Source organism: Anticarsia gemmatalis, chromosome 19, assembly GCF_050436995.1.
Source record: "Anticarsia gemmatalis isolate Benzon Research Colony breed Stoneville strain chromosome 19, ilAntGemm2 primary, whole genome shotgun sequence".
In the NCBI taxonomy this organism is placed as follows: Eukaryota; Metazoa; Arthropoda; class Insecta; order Lepidoptera; family Erebidae; genus Anticarsia; species Anticarsia gemmatalis.
The window spans coordinates 10,534,704-10,553,554 of NC_134763.1; positions in this window are offsets into that span (position 1 = coordinate 10,534,704).

The window sequence follows — 18,851 nt, forward strand, 5'->3', positions numbered from 1 at the left end:
TGATTTTAGGGCGGTACGATCTCATGTCAAAGTGACTTTCAGAGATCTTCTAGGGCTTTTAAAACAAATTAATGATAATTCACCTAGACCAGTTATTAATCCTAAAGTTAAAGACAGACCATTTTCTTATTGACAAAGGAAATGTATTTCGTAAAGATTTTAAAAAAGACTTAACTAGCGTGCGGGCTGTTCCATGTGAAATTGTTGACAGTCAAAGTCAGTATTAAAAAATATACTGTATAATGCACAGTGGCTTGCAAGTGTCTTCGTATTTTATCGGCTTATACTTGTTCGCGAACATTCGCAATCTTCACATATCTGTGACCGTTCTAACATCTCCATTGTACAAGTTCTTTGAAAACGGAACATTTTTGTAGTCGATCAGGTGTGACGTTCCCATGTGGATGATTTTATGGCTCATCGGGCTCAAGTCGCGAGGGACAGTTCCAAGTTTCTTTGAAACAAGAGTATAAAGGATCCTTGCGTAAAAATACACTGGATTATTTTTCTTCCATGTTTGTTGGAACCATTGTTGAAGGCTGATTCCGAGTAGCATGTGAAATGTTTTGGTTTTGTGTCTAAGGTTTGTTTGTAGAGGCAATTATTGTTAGTAATTTTATTGTTATGTTTGGTCGTTAATATTACGATGTAGTATATTGAATTCTTTATCAAAAATAACAAATTAGAAGAATCTTTGATATAATATGCAGAGAACCATTTCGCCATGACTTATGTTTATAATTAGGGCCAATAGATTTAGGGGTGGGACTGTAGGTAGGACTAAAAACTTGGCCATACATGAGATCTGATAACTTCTTCAAAATTTGCAAGCTCGTATGGTCTCATCCTGGCTATGACTTGAAAATGTTATTTGTGTTTTACCAAAATCATTTTTCCCTGGGAATTGAACCCAGGACCTCATACTTAGCAGTCGGATGCACTACCACCGCGCCACAGTACCGTAAAACTGAATTTCTGAGTAAAAAGAAGTATTTTTCTCAGTTGCAACAGATTTCCGATACGATATCCTCTTTCAATTAGTAAGACACGGCTAGTTCTATAGACCCGGTGAGTAATCCGTCTGTCGTCCGTTTAGTCTTGGTCTGAATCAATTGCATACTAATTCTTTGTTGTAGGAATACGTATTAAAAGAATATTGTAATGGTTGTTTCTAATTATTCTGGGTTTGTTCGTTTAAGCTGAAGTTTTGCTAAAATTTGTTCATAAAAATACTGTTCTGTAGACGTGGTTTAACAATATATATAACTTACATTATTTACTTGTGAGGAATGAATCTTTTGTATAAGAGCTTTAAAAATTGTACTTCAATTAACATAGAAGTGTAGGTATGGTTTAAATGAAAAAAAATAAATAAACTGATGACGTCGTCTTTAAATTATTGCATCATAGTTTATAAAAAAAATGTAATAAAAGCTATGCTTCCTGTATTAGTCAATTTCCTGAAAAGTGTATTAAGGGAAATAAAAGCTACAGCAATAGTTTATTTTTCTAAATAAACCCACCAAAACTAACTAATTAAACTTTATTCTCATATTATTATATCTCATATTAAATCTGCTCATATTATTCCCAAAATAAAAAGAGACAAAAAATATTACCAAAAGCTTAAACTTTCAAATCATTAAACACGTAGAAGTATTTCGAGTGAAAATATAAATGTTTAGTGGATGAAAACTTAATAGTCCGGGGTTCCACAGCGGATTCAATTAACGTTCAGTCCAGGTGCGACTCGAACCGGTTAAGACCGGCTCCAACCGGAATAAGGCGGGAATATCCGAATATTTCCGGTTATTTCTAGAAATTTAACTCCACGCGCGGGTTAATTTCATTCTGTAGAAAACTCTGTTCCCGTTATTACTGCATCCGTTTTAGTTTTTATATTTTTTTCTAAATTTTCAGTAATTAAATGCGAACGTGTTTTTCGGTTGCTTTTATTTTGAATTTGCGAATTACAAGTCTTAGTTAAATATCAACGAAAATAATAAAAAGTACTACTATTTTTTTTATTTGTCGAATTATCGGACGATACGGTATCTGCCTAGTCCTATGGGAAAATGGCGTGATTTTATGCATGTATGTACATATTATATTGTAGTTATTATTGTATTCGTACCTCTGCAATTTACTGAGTTGATTTCTATCAACACATTACTATAACTTTTTGTTTAACCCTATTACTCACACACACTATTACTCATTCTAATTCGTGGGAATCAAACTGGAGACCTTGTGGTAACCATCTACTTGTACATCGATGTACGAGTATGGTATATTATCTAGCCATCAAAATTAACATAATCCACCATGAAGGACTTAACCACATGGTGCCACATAGAATAGGTTAATTAAATCAATTACAAGTACTATTCAAATCAGACAATTGTATTGATATACTAGTTTCTGTTTATGACATTATTCGAAATAAAGTATAATATAATACCTATACTAAGTTACTCAAGTATTTCTATCCTTTGTTGCACATTTAGTATTTTGACTATTGCTGTTTTCCATTTGTAAGAAAATACTAATATATTTTTAATTAAATTATGTTATAAACTTTCAAACATCGCCGCGTTTTGTCGAAGATTATACTTAACGAACAAAAATCTCTTATAAATAACACAAAATTTTGGTCTTCCCTCTTGATTTGTTGTAGATTATAACTATATGATTTTTCCCTAAATAATGGATACCTACATTATATTTTAATCGGCTCTAATTTTTCCGTGGAAAAGTAACAGACATACAGATTACTAAAACCTCATATAAATAATGAATTGATACAAATTCATTGCTATAACATTTATGTTCTCACACGATAAGAACAGGAAACTTGATGACCAAGCTGACCATGAGTCAGAAATAATTAATCAAGCATAGTTTAAAAATATTTAGACAATAGGCAAAAATAAATCAATGAGGAATGATAATGATCGCTCTTTTGTGATGTATGAAATAATCAACGCTAAGATCAAGTAGGTGACGTCCTTGTGTGTATTTCTTTGTATCGTAATCTTAGAAAATATATTGCTTTAGTTAAATGTATGTAATGTAAATAACTATATTAAAAAATGTTTGAAATTTAAAAAAAAAATGCGAGTCAACTTTTTCCCTAAGAGCAGCAAGAGCTAGTACTAACTAATAGGTAGTTAGTACTAGCTCTTGCCTATGGTTCCGTCCATAAAAATATCCTTAAATACTTTGCTGGGGTAAAAATTAAGAATAAAATATTTAAAGAAAAAGCTTCGAATAAAAGCTTTTTATACATTCACCATTCTAGCTTTAACCATTCCATACTAATATCACTTTCTTGCTTTCACTTCAAAACCAGTAGATACATTTTGATAAAATTTTGCACCAAGATAGTTGAATATCCGAGATGAAGACTAAGCTACTTTTGTTCACAAACCATCCTCTTTATACCTCTATAAAGGTTAGTAAAAAACAAAAGTGGAATGATTACAAAAATCGGTACGATTATTACGAGCTAACTTAAAACTTCGATACGAGAGTTGTGTTGATGTTACCGGGTAACCGGGAGAAAACCGGATATCCGGAAACGGAAGTTCGCAATGCGGGTAGGTACATAAAAGAATGGTCCGATTGCGTTTTACGATAAACGCTGTAGTATCTCTTTGTTGGTAATTTATTATCTACATTTTGTTTATTAAAGTTATCTTTGTACCGGCTTTTGGGTCTCGACTTAATTGTTGCTATTGGGAAGCTACCCTCTATCATGAAGTGGCTTCAATTTATGCATAAATTTCAAGTTTTCAAAGAGTCAAACACGGTTATTATATACAATTGATTAATTTTCAACATTTACTAAAAACCATAATTAATTATTAGTAATTATAAACATTAAACTTATTGACTAAACTAACGTGTCACACATAACCTCACAAGCGATTTGTTGGTGGGATCATTAGCTTTATTTAGATATAGTTAAACGTAGTGATCGCTTTATTATAAATACTACACTTTACTACGCTTTATTACAAAAAGAATCGGGGCAATATTTTTTTTATGTAAATTTTGTAAACTTTTCCGTTAAAAGTAAGTACACTTTTACGGCTTACTAAAATATACTAATGAAAATAAACAACAACATATTGTAAGACCATTACTAATCTACACACTACATTGGTTCACAAAGTGTCAAAATACAAAACACAATGACATCAACAAAAAACCGGCCCTCATTCTATCTCCGCCACGGTTGGTTAATAAAACACATTCACGAAATAGCCACCCAATAAAAAGTATTCAGAAACGTATTGTGATTGAAAAAACATTGTTTTGTAATAACAATCCGAAAAACAAATTTGTTTGGTGGAAAAAATTAAAGCTATACAGGTAGGGACGCCATCAAATTTACTTATCGGGTATCAATCAGATGATTTTTTTCAATAAACGTAGAGTTTCGATTGGAAATTGTACATTTTTATTTATTTTAGTGTTGTTACTTTTGCGTACGTTGTTACTTTTGAGTTTTGGGTTGTTTAAATGCGTGAAATGGGGTTTATGAGGCCATTTGAAGGCAAAAAATATCCGAATGAAATTTTGATTTGGTGATTTTCATGTGTGTGACGTACGTTTAACATAGACTGAATCTGTCGTGACTCTTTTTGAGGTTGAAGGAAATTTTAGTAGATGACAAGCGGAATGGTTTTTTATTTATATGAATAATTTTGAAGAAACCCTGTATCAATGATTGGGAATTTTCTTCGTAAACCCGAAACACTAATGATTGACATAATATATACACACACAATGTAGACGTATTCTTAAAAAATATTCTCATTCCTTCACAAAATGCCTTCTCAGAATTTCAACAATCGAAGTTCCTACCTTATCAGATAAATATCTGTAACAACACAATCCCATTGCCTCACTCGAAACCTCAATATATCTTAAGATTTCACTAACACACGCTATCAATACTATGTTTGCACAGATAAACGAATGTGTGACGTATCTTGGTAGCGAATCGACTTCGGCCAGGGATCCCTACAAATTCTTCCCTCCCTAAGTAAATATTGGAAACTATGTTTGAGAAGCCCCCACTCTCAAAGTGTCAGCTAGCTTAGCCTTGTATTTGCGTGGTCGATTTTGTGTAATTGGCGATTGGCTTCGTGTGTAATTTCTTCTGAATAAATATGAAGACGAAGGTAAATAGTGGAGACTTTTCCTTGTTAAATAAGTTGCAATTTCCTAAGTTTTGTGCCTTTGTGGAGACTTAAACCAGTAGCTCAATTCTCTATTATTATCGACTTCCGACAATCCTGTCATCGGGATTTTGTTTGAAAATCTGATCAGCGCCTCTGACGGGCGTCGTAGAAACTTTTTTGGCTGTACATGCTAAATGTCAAAATGTCGATAGCTAGCCGGTTGTCGATAGTCGATAGTGGGAGAGAATCGAGGTACTGTTGTATCTGTTTCCTTTATTTAACCTAGCACTGCTTTAAACGAGATGTATTGTAATGTATTATACGCAAAGAAGCTTGTAGTAGTTGGAGCTGAAGACCTTAGTCGGTAGAATGTTACTACATTTGAGACTTCGTAATTCTTAGTCATTTACGCCCTTCCTACATAAAGCCACGCAAGTGTCCCATACTCAACGATTTTGGTTTTTAAGCGGCTACCCGCTACCGTCATACAAACTCATTGAGGTTTGCATACGAATCGTGTCGTCGACATTCGTTCTGGATTTATAAACTCATAGTAAAATAATATTACTCAAAATACCTACCTAATAAAGATGTCTGTGTATTTACAAAATTTTAAAAAGTTATTGTATACGGATGAAACTATGTCAATATAAGTTTGTAAAAGTATTCGGAAACGTTGACAGTTCGCTACTCGAAACAATTAATTTCTGTACAGCAAAGTTTAGAGGTATTGTAATGTAGAACAAAATATAAATTAGGTTGAAACATAATCGTCAGCCAAATATTGTAGGAACAGTACCGCAAACTGTATCAAAGCGAACTCATTTAAAACACCCGTACTTATATTGTGAAAGCTAAAATCTATCTGTCAGTGTATGCTGCTCTGCTATGAGGGTGGTGGAACTAATATTTATTAATTTAGCGTAGAGATAGTTAAATGATCCGAATGAAATATAGGTTAGCATGTCCTTTGCACCTAGTAATGATTGATGAAACTTTGTACGGGAGCGGTACCGCACGTTTCTTACTTACTTGTTACCTGACTTACTGGTAATCATCGCACAGCCTAACGAATGGAAGTTAGAATGTAAGTAGGATTCCTAAGTTCCTAAAAAAGGATTTTTTTTGCAATTTACCCCTAAAGGGGTTACAGAAGATGAAAGTCAGATTTTATTTTTCCTAACTTATACGCTGGCAGAGCCGTGCGGGTCCACAAGTATTGCTAAATAATAAAAAAATCTGTTATAAATGCTAGTCTGCCTCTCTGTGTGCTTTTATGACTTATCTGTTGATCCTGTTTGATTAAAGTAGTAGGAAAAGAGAACGACTCTTGGTCAAAGATAGACACTTAAAAAAATAAACCCCTAAAATATTGTAACGGGATGAAACTCCGTACGCAAGCGGAACCACGCGGTTTTGTAGGTATATACCAAAAACATGTAAATACACTAATTAGAAATAAACACAGACGTTTCACAAATAACGTGACGAGTTGTACTAACAAAACATAATTAATAATTAGTTTGTGATGTTCGTTTTATTTCCATCTGCTGTGGGAACATTTTCTGCTTTCGTAAAATGAGGTTTCGGGAATGGTCTAGATTTGACAGTTTGTGTGTTTGGTTGTTTGTTACGCAGTAACTCAAAAATGGGTGCACTGATTTCGATGCATGCGATGAAAGTTTATTTAAATAACTTAAGTTTAAAATACGTGAGTTCAGTTAAGTGACAGTGCAGGGCAATAGGCTCGCCCCATCTAACAATATCAAAAGATTTATTTGTTAATGTTTACAGGAGCCATGTTAATCAATATGCATATTTTAATTAGTACCTCAAACTTAACATGTATTTTTTTTCCTAAGCCTGTTTTAGTGTCCCACAAGAACATATTTTTTAGGACACGAAAAGATGCAAAGTCAGGTGTAGTGTGTATTAATAAATAATTAAAAAAAAAGAAGATAAATAGCTAGCAAAAGTCATCTAGTTACTATACTAACTTTCTTTGGATTGCTCCAATTTTAGAAATAACTAGTCAAATAACGCTAAACCTCAACTCATAAAATTTTAATTCCTTTTAATCTCTTGTGACTTCGACTCATCAATGGAAATCTAAAAATTCCATCAAATTAAGAATCTGCGGCCAACTATTGGCACTCTATATTATCACTATTGCTTCCTCACTCTGTTGTTCAAAGAGTGAAAGAGAGGTGAATATTTATGGAGATTTCGAGTTTTGAGAATGAAATTGACTTTGTCATACGAAAGTGCTGACTGTATTTTGTAAAGTGATCAGAAAAGCTTTAGTTTTCTTCAGTTGATAGAAGTTTGGACATGGTAATTATGATTTAATTTTAAGTTATTGGTTTAATGCTTGAGTTCTTGTATTAATTGATGATGTGTGTTATGCGCTTAAGTAAATACTATTCTTTGGTTTTCTAATAAAAATAACTTAGTGATAACCAAGCAGTAGGTTACTACAAAAAAGCGGAAAATGACTACAAATGGGTTATTCCACTTAACTCCAAAAAAACGTTCCACTTTAACTCCAAAACAGTTTTAATAAATATTTTATTTAAATATAATTCATTCCACTTTAACTCCAAGAAATCAGCAGAAGTAGAGTCAGCAGCTTAAAATATTTAGCCATACGGATGACATGGATGCAGAGGGAGCAGTTCGAGTCGCTGCACTACGCGCAGGTGGGGCGCGCGAGGGCATTCCTCGCCACCGTGCGTTCTTCCTTGCCGGCGCTCGCGTCTCCTGTCTTCCACGACGATGGACGATCTGACTGCAAACACGACTTCATTCGTCTGCCTAAAATTAATTTTCCACGCGGACGAAGTCGTGGCGGCCTCTAGTGCATAAATAAAATAGTATTTACAATTTATTATATTATACAGAACTTAATACCTTATACTTGTTATGTTTTGTTCAGGCTAAATTTATATTACAACAGTAATGAGATACAAGAAACTACAGTCCACCAGACGTGGAGCTACGTGCCTTCTAAACGCATACTTGCTAACCTCACTTCTTGGGGGGTGAATGCTGGCTGATGCAACAGCGCCTCCACACTTTGATGGTCAGGCCCTGAATAATTATAATATTGAACATCCAATCTTATTACGTAATAAACATCACTTGACTAAAATTATAAGAACATCGAAGCGAACAGCGCGTGTACTCCGACAACGGCACCACTTTTGTGCGAGCGTTTATCGAGCTTTTACGCTTCTTACAGGCTTCTTACAAGAGTCTAGAATCAGACATAGCCAACAAAGGCATAGAATTTAAATTCATTCCAGGGTACTCTCCGCATTTTGATGGCATTTGGGAGGCCGCTGTCAAATGCACGAAGCATCTTTTGCAAAAAAAGAAGCAAGAGCAAGCCGTGAGTTTCTTGCCGTTTCTTCTCACGAGCAACAGCTTTTCCGAAACGGTGGTAGATAAAAAATATTTTGACGATTTCAAATACTTGTTAAAGTTTATGAAATAAAGAATATTTGACTTGGCTTTGACTTTGAATATAAGAATATAGGTATATTATGTTAAAAAACTTATATCTTATACATTAAAACCTGCACTATTTATTTTATGTTAACTTAGCTAAGTAAGAAATTTAATTTTTATTTAGAACTTTATTCTAATATAACAGCTTAATCCCGTCCTTGACTTTCAATCTTTTCACCAGGATAGCACTTTTGATCCTACGGTGTTCGTTTTTGAGGACGATGAACTGACTAACCTAATTATAATAACTTAAATCAAAATTACTGGTTTGTGAAAAATTACTAGGACGTTTGGTATATGGGCTTACACCAAAATATCGTCAAGATATAATTTTTGCTGCTGACTCTACAAAAACTCTTTTGGAGTTAAGTGGAATTGATGTAGGGAAATATTTGTATCTGTAAATTATTTTTTTTTATTGCTTTGGAGTCAAAGTGGAAATAATGTATGGGATGTTAAAGTTTAGAGAACAATGGATTTGGAGTTAAGTGGCATAACCCCTACAAATATGAGGTTCTCGGTTTGATTTTCGCGTCAGGAAAAGCATCTTTAAGCTATTTTGTCAGGAAATTGTCAACAGCATTCGCGATTCCGCTTAGTTGATGCTAAATACGAAAAACTGATGAATTGTTTGCATTCTATTTCGCAAGAGAAAAATATAAATAATATAAAACAATTATCGTCTAAGTTTCAGTAATTTACAATAAACCCTAATGGCGGACAATTATGTTTGCCTGCATGAAATAAAACGTGGTATAGTCTCAATTCTTAAAAATATTAATTGAAAACAATTATGGTGGTACATATTCTGTGAACGGATAGATTCGATTTTATTATTTCTAGAACATTCGATGATAGAATAAAGTAGAAGCGAATATGATCCATTTTATGCTCTATATACAATCTAGGACATACACAGGATGTTGACAAGACAGTAAAAGTACTAATATAGAAATGTAGGTATTTCTGCTACAAATATTGCTTGTATATTGAAAATAATAAAGTATTGATAAAAGAATCGGTTTCAAACGTTTAGAATCCAAGTAGTATAGTCAGGTTTTTGATGACCGATAGCTATGCTAAATGAAACATATATAATTCTTTCCTTCATTTTTTCTTAAAAAGGAAAAAATATTTTTCAATTTGAATAAAAACTACGTCAGTATTTAGCGTGAGCTTTTTCTAATTTAATCTTTCGACATAATGTAATAGAATTGACGAGACAAACGTACAATGACTATCAACTTATCGCCATTATAAACGTGTTCCACATACTTCATACCAACTTTTAACATCATCATCATTACAGCCCGTAGACGTTCACTGGACATAGGCGACCAACGATATTGTTATCTATAACTTTAGGGTTTATCATTGTAGGTAGGTATATAATTAACCTACAAAAAATAAAGTCCATATCAGACTACAAACGAAAAAATAAAAACAATATCTGTGAAAGAGAATTTCAACAAACTAACAGTCCGCAAACGTCCGAAAACGAGGTACCGTAATTATTTTATTTACGCGTTAAAAACAGGCCAAGGCTTTTGTTTATTGTGCCACAAAAAATATATTATATACCTCTCGAAGCTGATAAACTCTTCAACAATTAGGAGATGGAGAAACTCGTAAAGTTTAAGTGTAGCTTATAATTTGAGTTATCTCGACGTTTATAACAACGGCTCATAAAACAGTACTAATTATTCATTTTATTCAATGAGTGAGAGCTATCTTTGAAATTGTGATACGTGATGGTTTAGTGTATATTTGCGGAATATTTTCATGTTTTTATGATGTTCTTTTCTTGCATTGTAAACACTTCCTTCATACTTCAATTTTCTAAATTGACCGAGATATTATTTTATTAGCGTAAAAACGAAAAGTTTCTTTATTACTCAATGATTGGTTTACAAACTTGAATAAAATAAAAGAGCATATTTTACCCTTTCAAACAAACTACTGTAAGCGTTTATCATAATACTCAGCTGACAAGTTTATAACCAGTAAGATACACGTAAAAAGTACGCACCAAGTACTTTTTTTTTCGGAAAATCGCAGTACAGGTAATTAAAAAAAAATCTTCACTGTGTTATTAAAAATGCGTAAAAATTTTATTCATATTTTCTCCGTAGTTTTCGCAGTAAGCATATTATATTACACATGACAGTTCCCCTCACAGGCTGTGCCATTGTTCCAATCTGTCTTTGAAAATGCATCGATACGAAATTTGCGAATGTTGAAAATATTTTACAGAGAATCCGTCACGGATTTAAATAAAGATACATTATTTTTGTTCTCAGAATGTAGTGTCATGCGGTGTGCCTGGGAAAGATGTATGGGATTCATTTTATATTTCGTAGTTCAACCAAGCAGTTATTATTATTGTACTCTTCTTTTATCATCGATCATTTAATTCCACTGGGTCATAAACTTAATTATTGTGTTTATATTATTTTTCAGTAAATTATCATCATCATCGTTTTCATTATATAGGTATAGCGCACTAATTTAGTTTTTTAAGTTTCCTATCTTCCACTTTTCTCTATCAGCTGTCTACTTTGTCGTTACCTGTTTCATGACCTCTAACAAAATGTAACAGCCACAATACAACCACACGACTATATACTGCATATTAAAGCGGCCATTCAAGCTTCAACCCTTTATAGAATCTAACATATCATTACTACTATAATCCACAAAAACTATAGTAACTGTTCATTCAAATTCAACCCCCCACTGACAGTGTTACACAATCATAAAATATACTTTTTTTATATCGACACCAGAATCACAGATGTTTATTCACAAAGCCTTTGAGCTATGAATATTTTAATTTCCGGCTCGCCCGTCACTGAGATTAAGAAGATCCAGTTCGAAATACTTTATTAACTGTTTACCCCGCTGTGTTCGAGCGTGATTGTGCGTTTGTACTGAATTTTAAAATTGTGGTCTTTTCGCTCTTGATGAAATAACAGAAGTAATGAAAAATATGATGAAAACTTAAAATTCGTACAGATACTTATACACTCCACATCCACTACCTAGTGGATTCATTAGTCGGTACTATCGAGTATCGAGAGTTTGACATTTAAAATGGACTATAAAAATTGTTCCGACGTCGCCCGCTAGAGGCGCTGATTAGACTTTGATACACAGATTTAAATATCGTTGAGAGCCAGATTTACAATATGGTATGTACATCTACACCAATCTCTATAATTTTCCATAATAATTTTATTACTTACTACATGCAACATTTATGTATCTTTTACTGTTATACTTACTTACAATATTTTCCTTAATCCCTATATCCATGGCAATGATTGTAACAAATAGGAATATAAAAAAAATACACATATTTACAATAAACATCAAGAATATGATTTATACGTTGTCTATAAATAAATATACTTCTATAACAAACGCGTCATTAAAATTAAAACTTTCCAACTGGTTTAAACAATTAACATGAAAATATGAAATTAGTAGATTCGTTCCCAACACGTTTTGATTAGGTATTTTGATAAGTTGATGTAAATTTACCGACGGTGACAAAATTAAATCTCGGGCTTCTGGTAAAGGTCGGGACAAATATTGGAAAATTTAATATTATTGCCAATTTCTGAAATAGAACTGTTTATTTTATCGATGTTTCTGTCTAATATTGATTGGTGTGATAATTGCATTTTGGTAATTAGCATCATTGTTAAGTACTCAATGTCGCTGTAACTTTTACAATTCACAAGCCATGCAAGGAGCAATATTTTGAAAGTGCTGCAAATGGATTCAAACTCATGGTGCTTATAAGTTCGAAATAAACTAAGAAGCCTTTTTTATCAAGGAGGTCCTTTTAAATTTGAAAATGTAGCGTAGTTAGGTGTTAGTCGATATTATTGCATCAAACATCTTAAGACTTTACTATGCCATCGATCAAGACTACTAAATGTCCTATTTAATTAAGGAAAATAATTGTTAAATCCCAATAAACCGGCAATGCATCAAAACGATGAATGGACCTCAAAATTACGACGATAATGAATAAATGTTGATTAAGCATTCAACATAAAATTAAATATTCAAATTCTTAAAACACTGCCTTATAGATAAGGTTTTACTGTTACGAAATTGTTGAATTCTCTTATCTACCTCCTAAATGTGGGGGAAAAACAAAATTTTGGACCTTTATGTTTAACGAAATGGATTTACGGTCGGCATAACTAATTGAAATTATCATTAAAAGTTTTTATTGTTTAGATAAAAGTACGGTTGCGTCTAATTACCGTTTTTTGGGTTGTCATGTTACAGGGTTTTTTGGATTTATTTTCATTTCTTCCTTTGTTGCTGGCCTTGAAATTATTCTTGGCTTCAAAAAAAATTCTATATTTTTCGTATAATTCTCAGGTCTGTTATTTTACCTTCCTAAAGCAATTCAAGGTCTACTGTGCGACCGGTAGCACGATTTACAGCCGATACTAATTGACTAGTGAGCGTAAGTCATTTAAAATTTCCTAAAGAAAAAAAACTTTTCACGAAAGAAGCGTGGAACGCTGATCAGATTTTCATGTAAAGTTTGTTTATAATTACTCTGTTGTCGATAATCAGTAGCAAACTGTTGCTTAAACTATTTATTATCTAATACCTTCAGGGATTACCATGATGATACATTATTTACCTTGGTAAGCTTGATGTTTTGGCCTTGTCTCGCCGTGGTCTCGCACTGACAGTAATGCCAGCCATGATGCATGGTTGTGTTAGTACGCTACTGCCCGTACAAGTAACTAGTAAAATATATGCCACTGGATTAATTTGTAAGGACTATTTTAAAATAGTATGGAGTCTTTTTCTGGTATACTTATGGACCTGCAAAATTTGTATGATTTTCAGTATAGCAATAGTAGTATTTTTTTGGCTGTATGGGTGTTTCTAAAATAAAATCATTGCAATATATTACATTTTCATCGCTATAGCCGTTTAGCCATAAAAATGTTATTGATAAAAAGACAGAGCTTCCTATTGCTTTTTACTATTAATAAATAAATAAATTCAACCCATTAATATCCCACTGCTGGGCAAGGGTCTCCTCTCGAAATGAGGGAGGGGTTAGGCCTTGATTACATGACACTGGCCAATAGCCTTATAACTACATATTAGTATCAATTAAAGATAAAGAACAGAAAATACTTCCCTACCATCTCCTAACCTAAAAACGCTTGAAGATAAACAAGTAGAGCTCACCATTTAACTTTGAACTTTGATCCATTGTCGAATTTTCTCGTTGTCGTTTAGTTATCGATTACATTGAGTTTTTAGAGACGTTGATAGATCGCCCCGGGCCGGGCATTCTGCTTTCACCGGTTATACGCCGATGGTGGTGCAAGGGATGAGCGATTTTGAAAATCGGTTAAAATGTGGAACTGGGTTATCCCAGTTCACGAATTTCCTAGTTCATACATTTTATCCGGTTTTTAGGGTACTCTCTCACAGGTACCAAAAATTATGAAAAATAGCCTAAAAACAGAAATATGGTTGAATTTTGATATAAATGTAATTATGCGATCTATTAAATAATAATTGTTTAAACGTATTTTTGTATTGATTATTTCTTCATCATACCGAACGAAACATTCAAACAACAGCAGTAATTTAAAATAGAAAAACCAAGTATCGAAATGTATATTTTACTACTAGCCTAATCTCACCTTCCTATACTTTAATTGATCAGAAAAATGAGAGATAAAAATTGTTATTTCTAACAAAACTGAAAATAAAAAAAGTTATATTACATAACAATCGCCTTTCGTTTATAACTTAAATTCCACCCTGTATACCTACTTACTTTCATTTACTAAGCGTAAATATAGCGCTGAAACTTTCCTATTACTGCCGTTTGAGATTGCCCAGATATCTCGGAGCACAGGTCTTCAATCAAGCTCCTTTTTTGGTGTATTGCTTCAAATATTCGGATATGTCGTCCCTATGTTTGATAGAAGTATCGACAAATTGTTTTCTTATTGGAATTGTGATGTATTTGTTGTAGGTTTTTGATAAGTTGTGATATTTGATGATATAATAGGTAATATTTTATTGCGATTGGTCTACTTGGCGCTGCGTAATCTTCAGGAATCAGTGACGGTTATTCACCATAAATGGTCAAATTGAGCTTTTACAGCGGGTCTGAAAGGAAGATATTAATTTATTTGTTGTTTCTTTAGTTTCGATATTGCTATCTCTCTGGCGCATTTGTTAATGTCTTAGGTGACTACAGCGTAGCGGTCCCGGGTTCGAATCCTGGATCGGGCCAAATCGGGTATCTTCCAGTATTATGATACCCCCCCTCCCGGGCATAATTCATGGCGTTACACCCACTTCGCTGACCAAATAATGCAGATTATGAACTTTTAGTAATAACAAACACATAGCTTATTATTATTATTCAATTATATAAGCTAAATATAGAAAATATACTCTCAAACCTGCCTATAAAGTCATACAAGCGAGCTGTTACATGATTTCATAATTTAACTCAAAATTAACTTTACACAGCCGATCACGATGGCCTACTTTACAGTAATTATGAGCATATGGTCATAAATGAGGTGAATTACTGCTGGCAATTTACCGGAACAGGTTTCTCACGGTATTACACTTCAATTTGAAATTTTCAATACAAATAACACGCTAGGTAATAATAGAATCAAGCTCATTGTGTGTTACGGAGAAATGGTTCTTTAATGATATAGTTATGTCGTTATATTCTTATTTCACTCACACTAATATTATAAAGTGTATAAAATTAGGATTTAAAGAATAATGTCTTGACTTGAACTAGTAAGTTTAAAGAAAATATATTTAACTATTTACTTTTATAAAGCTACAGAACTCAGACAGTGATTATACTATTTCCTGTGTTGTGTTTGTAGATAAAAATATAATGCAAATAAAATTGCGAACAATGTACATCAACTTAATGGAGAAGGTTGGCATGCTCAATTTTTATGCAGTATGATTGGCATATAAAAAAAATGCTGTAACTAACAGTTTTAAAAACTACACTCAAAATTTTACTTTATTTGCCTTCTCCACCACCTCCTCTAACCCCGGTTTCTGAGGTACATTAAGCGGTAGTTTATCTATTCAACAGCGCTTAAACTCGTATAAAAAGCACTATTGAATATTATATAAACTACAGTTAAAAATACTAAAAATCCTGAGTAAGTAGGGTAAGTTGTCGGATTATAGTACATGTTTTAACATGTATATCGAACTACGACTAAGAAGAATACAACTTTAATTTATGAGTACCTTCTAAGAAATTATCTTAAAACATTTACTTTAGAGATGTTTACGTCCAAACTTCCCCCATCTTGCTTGCAAGTGAAGCATTTAACAACGATCAACTTAATTTCTAAGAATTACCTCCGCGATATTTTTATCCGACAAGCTTTGTAGTTTTACAGCAGTTTTAACGCCGCTCAACTGAGTGGTGATTCTTATAGATTTCTGAAAAGTTATTGTTTTATTCAACCTCTTTCTGCAACCCACTGCTGAGCAAAGGCCTCTCCCGTCCCTCTTTAGGCACTTCCAATCACCTCGATCGCTTGCTACGTTCGGCCAACCGTCCAGGAACGCGTCCAAGTCGTCTCTGGACGTACTTACCAAATATTTTTCACTTATGACATCTACTACTACTACTACTATAGAATTAGATACATAAGAACAGCAATTTTTGTATTTATAACATTAGTGCGGGTGTTATAAGACTTTTTACTTCTTTTAGAAGTTATTTTGTTCTGGCAATATTTATTTATATTTGGTTGGTACATAAAAAACTACTAATTATTTTCTTTTTCGCATTTCTATAAGTGACGTCATCAAACACTATAAACCAAAATTACACTCTACCGTCAAAATTGGCAATAAGTTTGTAACTTTGAACTTTAACCCCCTAGTTTCAAAGTTCTATTTCAAGTAAAGTCAATCGCGTTGCATCCTGTAAACTTCTGAAAGCAATTGCAGTTGCCTGACCTATCAAACATTTCCAATTTGAGTTTTTAATTGAAATAATTGGCTTTAATAGTCGGAAATCGTAATTGTGTTGAAATAAAAATGACGGGTAGTTGGATATCTCTTTTTGAACTAATTGTCTTGGTATCAATTTTCCTGGAATATACATTCAATATAAAAAAATGCTACCTTGCCTACCTGCGATATTGATACTTCCATTTTGCTTTTTGATATTGTTTTTAAGGTTATATCTAACTGACTTTTTCTTTCTGATTTATCTTACAGCACAAATAGTTGTTTCGGGTCTGCTTGTACTTTGTATCCGTTGCTTGTAAAAGTTCCCGCGACAAAAAAACAATTTTTAATGCGGGAGTTGTCTTTCATAAAGCGAAAAAAAAAACCTCCAAAGTCTTCTATCCCAAAAAACACCACAATTGATTACGACCAAATGAAAATTCCTTCGTAAAAAAACACATGCTTGTCAAGTGGCAGTAGTCGGCGACAAACTGACATATACTTGACGCCTAAACAAATATTGAGGAAACAAGTCTCGTCGCTATAATAATGTTTACCGAGTGTGTTTACTTTATTGGGTGTAATGATGCAAGTTGCATGTCGGTCATTTCGTGTTTTACTACAAAATGTAGGACGGAGGAATTTTCGTTTAGGTTTTGAGTATAGGGATTATAAAGATGGTTTTTTTAGGCTGGTGATGGTAATCAAGGATATTGATTAAGGTGTTTGGTTATGCTGAACATATTTAGATAATTAAAATGTTTCTTTTCACGGTTCTGGCTAAGATTATCTTTTGCTGAGCTCAAAGGCTTATAACGTGTGTATTGTATTATAATAGTACAACTATGACTATTGCCTCTGTGCGCAGTGGTTAAGGTGGTGGCCACGCCGCGAGAAAAAGTAATTCTTATTGCGGGAGTTATCTTTTATCAAAACGTACCTAGAGGTAAAAAAATGTCATGGATGGAAAATGTTATTCAGATTGATTTTCGAATACGTTTTCCGTATATAACGTTGTTCTAGACTGTTAATAGTTTACAATGTTTCGAGTCTTCCTCGATGCATGAACAAGGCAATTTAATGGCAGAATTTCAATAATTTGCTAAAGACTTAATTTTTAAATTTTTCTTATACCTTCCTTCCTGTAAACGAAAATTTGATAATGTTTATTAACTTCAATTCGTCTAAATATAATGTAACGAAAAATACCTACAGTTTCAATGTTCGTATCAAATCTACAAAATATATTTAAACTGGCAAAGGTTCCGCAATGGTAAAGATTTCTCAGTTATGATCTGGCGTGTTGCCCGATAAATGGATACTGTCTGCCTTTTACATTGAAGATCCGGGTCTTAATAGCGTCGCGACGATCCTTGAATGATATTATTTATTTTATTTTATGGTGTCTAACCAATTTGATACAATTTATGAGTTATTTCACTTTGTTCTTAACTTCTTGTTGGTGACTCATGGAATTTGATACTGCGGATGTTTTGAAGTATGACTGTAATGAAAAAAGTTTACGGGAATTACAGCAAATTGTGTTCGTTGCGTGTGTTTTAGCAGGTCTAGTAACGTGTCGTAAGAGTGAAGAAATAGAGAACGAACTACTACTATACTACAGAGAATTGCGATGACATATCCTCAATATCCTGCACAGTACGTGCTACCGTTCATAGTTTTTCAGGCAGGCTTATCATAATACTATACATTTTATTAGAATTCAAAGTACATATTATTTATTATATGTAATCTAACCCAACTCAGAGTTGGTTTACACTCCATTGTCAAGAATCTCTCGCACAGTTAGTTACTTTTAATGAAACTGGCCTACTAGCCACTACCGTGTATACAAATACATTTATGTAAGTAATTAAGTATATTTTATGTAAGATTTGCAACCATAAAAAATCTTCATCAAAAAAATAGCGAACAAGACCTTGGTGTACATGCACCATTATAAAGGTCGAGTCACACTAATTTGTGCTGAGGTAACGCGACACTCGGGAACGAAGCGAGCGTGTTTCAAACAATAATGATTGTAATTTGTTTTGTTTTTTATCAAAATTTACAATTATTTTAGTCTACATTTGTTTGTTTTTGGTTGCTATCATGTAGTATTCATAATAA